At 44.1% G+C, this 7,702-nt stretch overlaps 2 pseudogenes; both read right to left on the reverse strand.

The window, feature by feature from the left end:
* Positions 1–552: 552 nt before the first annotated feature.
* LOC149975593 (uncharacterized) lies at positions 553–3,423 on the reverse strand (annotated as a pseudogene).
* A 1,737-nt stretch (positions 3,424–5,160) lies between these two features.
* LOC149975594 (uncharacterized) lies at positions 5,161–6,677 on the reverse strand (annotated as a pseudogene).
* Between the last annotated feature and the right edge of the window lie 1,025 nt (positions 6,678–7,702).

Here is a 7,702-nt window from a genome sequence, read left to right on the forward strand (position 1 = left end):
TGTTGGACAAATCCCAATGAGTCGATGATGGCTCCGAAAGCGTTTTGGAGTGGGTCTGTGGACTTTTCCATGTGAATATTAAAGTCACCAAAAATGAGAATATTATCTGCCATGACTACAAGGTCCGATAGGAATTCAGGGAACTCAGTGAGGAACGCTGTATATGGCCCAGGAGGCCTGTAAACAGTAGCTATAAAAAGTGATTGAGTAGGCTACATAGATTTCATGACTAGAATCTCAAAAGACAAAAACATTTTTTTTTTTTTTTTGTAAATTGAAATTTGCTATCGTAAATGTTAGCAACACCTCCACCTTTGCGGGATGTGCGGGGGATATGGTCACTAGTGTAACCAGAAGGTGAGGCCTCATTTAATACAGTAAATTCATCAGACTTAAGCCATGTTTCAGTCAGGCAAATCACATCAAGATTAGGATCAGTGATTAGTTCATTGCCTATAACTGCCTTGGAAGTGAGGGATCTAACATTAAGTAGCCCTATTTTGAGATGTGAGGTATCACAATCTTTTTCAATAATGGCAGGAATTGAGGAGGTATTTTTTCTAGTGAGATTGCTAAGGCGAACACCGCCATTTTTAGTTTTGCCCAACCTAGGTTGAGGCACAGACACGGTCTCATTGGGGATAGCTGAGCTGACTACACTGCCTGTGCTAGTGGCAGACTCCACTAAGATGGCAGGCTGGCTGATAGCCTGCTGCCTGGCCTGTACCCTATTTCATTGTGGAGCTAGGGGAGTTAGAGCCCTGTCAATGTTCGTAGATAAGATGAGAGCACCCCTCCAGCTAGGATGGAGTCCGTCACTCCTCAACAGGCCAGGCTTGGTCCTGTTTGTGGGTGAGTCCCAGAAAGAGGGCCAATTATCTACAAATTCAATCTTTTGGGAGGGGCAGAAAACCGTTTTCAACCAGCGATTGAGTTGTGAGACTGCTGTAGAGCTCATCACTCCCCCTAACTGGGAGGAGGCCAGAGACAATTACTCGATGCCGACACATCTTTCTAGCTGATTTACACGCTCAAGCGATGTTGCGCTTGGTGACCTCTGACTGTTTCATCCTAACATCGTTGGTGCCGAAATGGATAACAATATCCCTATACTCTCTACACTCGCCAGTTTTAGCTTTAGCCAGCACCATTTTCAGATTAGCCTTAACGTCGGTAGCCCTGCCCCCTGGTAAACAGTGTATGATTGCTAGATGATTCATTTTAAGTCTAATACTGCGGGTAATGGAGTCGCCAATGACTAGGTTTTTCAATTTGTCAGAGCTAATGGTGGGAAGCTTCGGCGTCTCAGACCCCGTAACGGGAGGAGTAGAGACCAGAGAAGGCTCGGCCTCTGACTCCGACTAGCTGCTTAATTGGGAGAACCGGTTGAAAGTTTCTGTCGGCTGAATGAGCGACACCGGTTGAGCATTCCTACAGCATTTCCCTCCAGAAGCCATGAGAAAGTTGTCCGGCTGCGGGGACTGTGCGAGGGGATTTATACTACTATCTGTACTTACTGGTGGCACAGGCGCTGTTTCATCCTTTCCTACACTGAAATTACCCTTGCCTAACGATTGCATCTGAAGCTAGGCTTGCAGCACAGCTATCCTCGCCATAAGACGATCGTTCTCTTGTATATTATGACTGCACAGTGACTGCAATAAGAAGGCATCATGTTAATGTTACTACTTAGCTTCGGCTGGTGGAGGTCCTGAAGAACCACGTCCAGAGAAAGCGTCTGGAGCGAAAAAGTTGAATGAAAAAAAAAAAGAAGTTGAGTGAGGGAAAGCTAAAAATATAAATGGTAATTAAAAAGTAAAAACCGTAAAGTTGTCAGGTAGCAGAGTAAGGTTAGTAACAAAACGCACAGCAGCACGTAAACAAGTCTGCTAGTTGTGTCAAAATGACGTGTGGTTCTCACCGTCCAAAATGTATTCACATTTTTTTTCCTCCTCAATGTAAACACAATACCCCATAATGACAAAAGAAAAATATATGTTTTTAGAAATGTTTGCTAAATTATTCAGCATAAAAACATTAAATATCATATTGACATAAGTATTCCGACAGAGTTCTTTGTTGAAGCACCTTTAGCAGTATTACAGCAACTGTATTTGGGGAGTTTCTCCCATTCTTCTCTGCATATTTTCTCAAGCTCTGTCAGGTTGGATGGGGAGCGTTCAATTAAGAATGATGGAAACCACTGTGTTCTTGGGGACATTCAATGGGAATAGGGTAGCATTCGGCACACAGGCATTGATTGTCTGTTTTGTTGCTGATGTACAAAATCAATGATTCATAAAGAAGGTTTAGTGACCCAGAACACTTCAGCCAAATCTTGGTGTCATGAAGGCATCCTAGCAAGAAATGGAGCAGAGCCCACTCAGTCAAATGGACAACTCAATATAGTCAAATTTATTTTAACTACCCTCAATACACTTGTACACAGTTCGATGGACAAATATTCAACCCAGAACATCAACATATTCTTCCTCTAACATGCTAGCATGTACACACACACACACACTTAGAAACACAGACACTTGCACACACACACATGCAGGTGCACACACACACATTCAGGTGCGCACTCACATACACACACACATGCATGTAACGATTTTCATTGGTGGGAGAAGGAGTAGACCAAAGCGCAACGTGGTACGTGTTCATGATACCTTTAATAGACTGAACACTGAATACAAACGAACAAGAGAATAAAGGAAAACTGAAACAGTCCCGTATGGTGAAAACACTGAAACGGAAAATAACCACGCACAAACAAGAGTGAGAAAACCGGCTACCTAAGTATGGTTCTCAATCAGAGACAACGATTGACAGCTGCCTCTGACTGGGAACCATTCCAGGCCAAACACAAAGAAATATAAACACAAGAACAAAACATAGAATGCCCACCTCAACTCACGCCCTGACCAAACTAAAATAGAGACATAAAAACTGAACTAAGGTCAGGACGTGACAGTACGGGCGGCTCTGGCAGCTCCTGACAGACGGGCGGCTCTGGAAGCTCCTGACAGGAGGGCGGCTCTGGAAGCTCCTGACAGGAGGGCGGCTCTGGAAGCTCCTGACAGGAGGGCGGCTCTGGAAGCTCCTGACAGGAGGGCGGCTCTGGCAGCTCCCGACCAGAGGGCGAACCTGGAGGTAGGAGATGGACCCACCAGTCTGGGGAGACCTACAGGAGGCCTGGTGCGTGGAGGAGGCACCGGATGGACCGGGCTGTGGGAGAGCACTGGAGCTCTGGTGCACAGCCTTGGCACCACTCCTCCAGGCTGGACGACCACTTTAGCCCGGACCCTGCAGAGTGCAGGCACAGGTTGAACCGGGCTGTGGGTGAGCACTGGAGATCTGGTGCATACCACTCAGACCTCTTCCTTTGGCTCAATGCCCACATTCGCCCGGCATGGGCGGAGCGCAGGCATAGGGCGAACTGCACCCTCCCAGCACCCCGGAGACACAGCATGCAGCGCCGGCGCAGGATACCCTGGGCCTATAGTGCACTGGGCTATGAGCGTGTACTTGCGACAATGTGTGCTTGACCGCATAACACTGTGTCTGACCAGTACTGCACTTCTTCCGGTCAATCGCCTGACTCCGCCAATCTCCCCAAAAATTGGGGAGCTGCCTCTCATGCCTGTTGCGCTGCCTTGCCTCATATCGCCGCCGCTCAGCTTTAGCTGCCTCCAGTTCTTCCTTGGGGCTGCGATATTCCCCAGCCTGTGCCCAGGGTCCCTTGCCGTCTAATATCTCCTCCCAAGTCCAGGAGTCCAGAACCCTCTGCTCCTGGTTACCACACTGCTTGGTCCGGTTGTGGTGGGTGGTTCTGTAACGTCTGTTGTCGGGAGAAGGAGAAGACCAAGGTGCAGCATGGTAATTATTCATAATACCTTTTAATCAATACGAATACTTGACCAAAAAAAACACAAAACGACAAACGAACAGTTCTCCAAGGTGCAATACACAAAACAGAAAACAACTACCCACAACCTATAGTGGGAAAACAGGCTGCCTAAGTATGGTTCTCAATCAGAGACAACGATTGACAGCTGCCTCTGATTGGGAACCATACCAGGCCAAACACCTAGAAATATCACACACAGAACAAAACATAGAATGCCCACCCCAACTCACGCCCTGACCAAACTAAAATAGAGAACTAAGGTCAGGACGTGACAATGCAGGCATGCACAGAAACTAACCAACAATCAGTCAACTCATATTCAATCATTACTGAGGGCCTGTCATGCACAGTTTTGGTAATCAATATCCTGGTGAATCTCCTACAGGGTATATGCCACACACACACACAGCCTGAAGGAGCAGAGAGGGGTCTGGTGCATAATGGTGGAAAAAGTATCGTATTGTCATACTTGAGTAAAGGTAAAGATACCTTAATAGAAAATGGTATGGTTTTAAATATACTTATGTAATGTCATGTTTAATTAAAATATACCTAACTATCAAAAGTAAAAAGCATAAAATAATTTAAAATGACTTATATTACAGTTCTTTGCGATTGCTTGCACACTTGTTGCGGAATTTGTCTCATTGTGTCAAAACTCTCCCCACAAGCCAAATAAGACAACACTGCAATCAAAACCTTACAATCCTTTTTCTAAATGGCATGTTTGCAACAAAATGATACCCACATGCACCGTTTGAATGACTCTTTCAAAGCAGCAACACACTGATGTACTTTATACAAAACACTGTCTTTAGTACTTTGTATACCTTTTTGTTCTCATACAGGCTTCTGTGAACGATTCGTCCAGTACAGTTCATTTACTCACATTTCAATAAACACAAAAATAGAAAGGCTTCCGAAAAAAATATATTCAGCTTATTTTTTTGCCATTGCAGGTTGGTACAACAACAAAAAAGTAGAATTACAGTACAGTAGTCAATACAATATGTGACTGTAAACTCAAGGAAACAAAAATAGTAAAATTACAGTGCAATGATAAACCAAAAATAGTATTGTATGGGATTGTAAGGGATGGTGTGGATGGTTTATGGATCCCGCCTTCTATTAGGGTCTGGCCACATCACCTCATCCACATGAAGCAATGTCATCCCTGGCTAGGCAACAGGGAAAATGTCGCCAACCCTGGACTGACCCCAACTCAATGTCTCTGCATGCCTCTACCATTGCTTGCAGAAGAGGCAGGCGGGCATGTGGTTGGCGTTCAACCAGTTTCCAACGCCAAGCAGAAAATAATTCCTCAATCGAATTGAGAAATGTGGAGTAAGGGACAAGTACACAACTATGAATTTATTGTGGTTGGTGAACCAGTCCCTGACCAGAGCAGCCTGGTGGAAACTAACATTATCCCAGATGACAACAAACCTGGGCTGCTCTGGTCCGTCCTGTACAACTGCATTATGTAGTGCATCCAGAAATATGATTATGTGTGCAGTATTGTAGGGACCGAGGGTGGCATGGTAATGGAGAACTCCTTGCAGACTAATGGGGGCACACAAGGTGACATTTCCCCCCTGCTGCCCAGGGACATTCACAACGGCTCTTTGTCCTATAACATTTCGGCACCGACGCCTGGTTTTAGCTAGATTGAATCCAGCTTCATCAATGAAAATGAACTCATGAGGCTGTACAGTTACATCAAAGTCCTGGACTCTCTGTAACAGAAAATGCACACACTGTATCGTGAATGTGGTGTACCTCAAAACACAGGACTACAATGTCTCCATTTTCACACAAGGATGGGAGTGGGGGGTAGGTTGGGTCAGACACATTCAGTCAAAACTACATGCTACAGGCAAGGCAGGTGCCCCGACAGACAGCCCCCCACCCCCAGAATGGGGGCACCTGCCTAGGTCACAAAATGCTTTGTCTGAATGCATCTATACAGTGCCAAAAGGACAAAATCTACTGCCATTACTGTATTACAGTATAGTACAGTGACACTTACTAGCACATCGTCACAGCGAAGGTCTTTGACTCTAACACTGTTCCTCTCAAATGGAACCCTGGACAGCTGCTTCATCGTAAGTTGGTGTTGACGCAAGACGCCGAAGAGTGTCGACATACTGACATGGTTGATATTATGGAATGTTGTGTGATCTGAGATGATTTGCTCTCGTAGTTGATGTAGGCGGATGGTGTTGTTTGCCAACACTAGATTGACAACGGCCAGTTCCTGTTTATGGTGAACAGACCCTCAGGAGGTTGTCTGGCAGTTCTCTAGAAAATACAACAGTATGATGTCATTGGTTAGGTTCTTTTTTACATATTGTACTGTCATACTGTACACAGTAACATCACATCTGTATTACATGTACTTCACAGCACTATACCTATTTTTTTATCCATCGAGGATGTATTGTAGGACTACATTGTACTGTGATGCAGAATGGCAATTACATACGTACAGTCTAGTGTAGAAAGTTGAAGACATACCTGTTCTCCAGTCTAAATGTCCGTATTATGGATGCTACCGTGTAGCGACTAAGATTGGGCTGTACTCCCTCAACGTCAGGCCATGATTTATGACATGGTCCATCAAAGTGACCCTAATGTCGTCGGAAATATGTCTCCGTCTATTGCCTGGTCCCCTTCTTTGTTCTTGTCCTCGTCCTACTCCTCTCTCTCTTCCTCTTCCTCTACCTCTTCCTCTTCCCCTCGCTCTCACTGCCTCCATGTTTGCAAAGTTCTCACAAAAGATGTGAGCTTTCCTGAGCTCTATTTGTAGTGTTTTCATGATTGTTTGTGTGTGTTGCCAATTTCAGGTATGTTTTGCATTAAGAATATAAGTTTTTTCCCTAATGATTGCAAGAGATTTCATTCTTGAACGAAGTGTCTAACGTAAGAATCATTGTGTAGTGTTTTATAACTGTGTTGCAGAATTGCAAACAAAGTGCAAAGCAGAAAATGTGTTTGTATTTTTGGTGCCTTTGTTTAAGGCATGGTTACAAAAGTTAAGTGTTTGATGCTTTTGTCTAAGCATTCACTTTCAGTGTGTAAGCAATCGGCAAAAACTTTAAGCAAACCAAACGGCACCATTTTTATTAGATTTTTTTCAGATAGCCTGGGGCACATTCCAACACTCATTCATCATTTACAAATAAGGCATATGTGTTTAATGAATGTTTCAGATCAGAGGCAGTAGGGATGACCAGAGATGTTCTTGATAAGTGGGGCGGCAGGTAGCCTAGTGGTTAGAGCATTGGTCCAGTAACCAAAAGGTTGCTGGATTGAGTCCATGAACAAGGCAGTTAACCAACTCTTCCCTAGTAGGCCGTCATTGTAAATAAGAATTTGTTCTTAACTGACTTGCCTAGTTAAATAAAGGTTATATATAAGTGTGTGAATTGGACCATTTCCCTGTCCCGCTAAGCACTGAAAATGTAATGTGTACTTTTGGGTGTCAGGGAAAATGTATGGAGTAAAAAGTACATAATTTAATTAGGAATGTAGTGAAGTAAAGGTAAAAGTTGTCAAAAATATAAATAGTAATGTCCAGATACCACAAAAAAATATTAAGTAGTACTTTAAAGTATTTTTTAATACTTTAATACTGTACAATGTAGAAAGGGATTAGAGTGTGTTAGTGCTCTAGCTAGCAGCTTCTTCTTGTTAGTGGTGTGTGTGTTTGTGTGTGTATTGCTTGTATTGTTTGTTGCCTTCTTCCCCTGGCTGTCCTAATGGGCTGCAGAGGCTCCGAGT

The sequence above is a fragment of the Oncorhynchus mykiss genome, chromosome 18 (genome assembly GCF_057628025.1).
Source record: "Oncorhynchus mykiss isolate SJ-2025 chromosome 18, ASM5762802v1, whole genome shotgun sequence".
Taxonomy (NCBI): Eukaryota; Metazoa; Chordata; class Actinopteri; order Salmoniformes; family Salmonidae; genus Oncorhynchus; species Oncorhynchus mykiss.